Source organism: Sinocyclocheilus grahami, unplaced genomic scaffold (assembly GCF_001515645.1).
Source record: "Sinocyclocheilus grahami isolate Dianchi unplaced genomic scaffold, SAMN03320097.WGS_v1.1 scaffold1393.1, whole genome shotgun sequence".
In the NCBI taxonomy this organism is placed as follows: Eukaryota; Metazoa; Chordata; class Actinopteri; order Cypriniformes; family Cyprinidae; genus Sinocyclocheilus; species Sinocyclocheilus grahami.
This window is the reverse complement of record NW_015506572.1, coordinates 193,346-194,146: the sequence shown is the minus strand read 5'-3', so window position 1 is coordinate 194,146 and position 801 is coordinate 193,346.

Sequence of the window (801 nt, the reverse complement as noted above, 5' to 3'; positions counted from 1 at the left end):
CAGCGACTTAACACTGCTTCTGTGCTGCAGGGACACATATAGTTAAAGTTACTGCTGAATTTATTGTGAAGCATTTATGATCAACTAAAATATACTTTCATGTCATTTCCATTGAAACTTGTATGTCATGTTTTTAATTACATGTGCAATTATAAAGGTAAAGTTTAGTAGATTTAAAATATTTTAACTTTAAATGTAACATAAAACATCATTTAAAACGTACTTTAAAAATACATTTAAATCGTTTCAAAGTGCACTTTTAAAGTGTATTTTAAGTGTTAAAAACAAAGTCATGAAGTATTTAAAAAGATATACTTTTAGGATTTGAAGTACACTACAAGTGCACATTTAATACAGTTACTTCTTTTTCAAAAGAGAAGCTGAGAATATCTTTATAATATAGTAACTTTAACTGAAATGCAATAAAATATAAACAAAGCTTAAATGTATTTCATTAATTGCCAAGGCAGTATTTCTCATTTTCATTTAGTTTAACTTTATGTACTAAAATAACTACAACTGAAATAGCGATAATAAAACTGAAATAACGAAAATAATGAATAAAAATGTTATAGACAATAAATATTTGTTAAAAAAAACACTAAAAAAAAGATTATTACAATAAAAAAATAATAATAATAATTGGAATAAAAAAAAAAAATAAAATAAAAAATGCATTTAGAAAATATTAAACTATAATATTATTTCAATCATACTAAAATAACACTGGTCGATTATCACCCATTCTCATTGGCTTCTGCTTTTCAGGCACAAATACTAAATGATTTATTTACTCTCGCA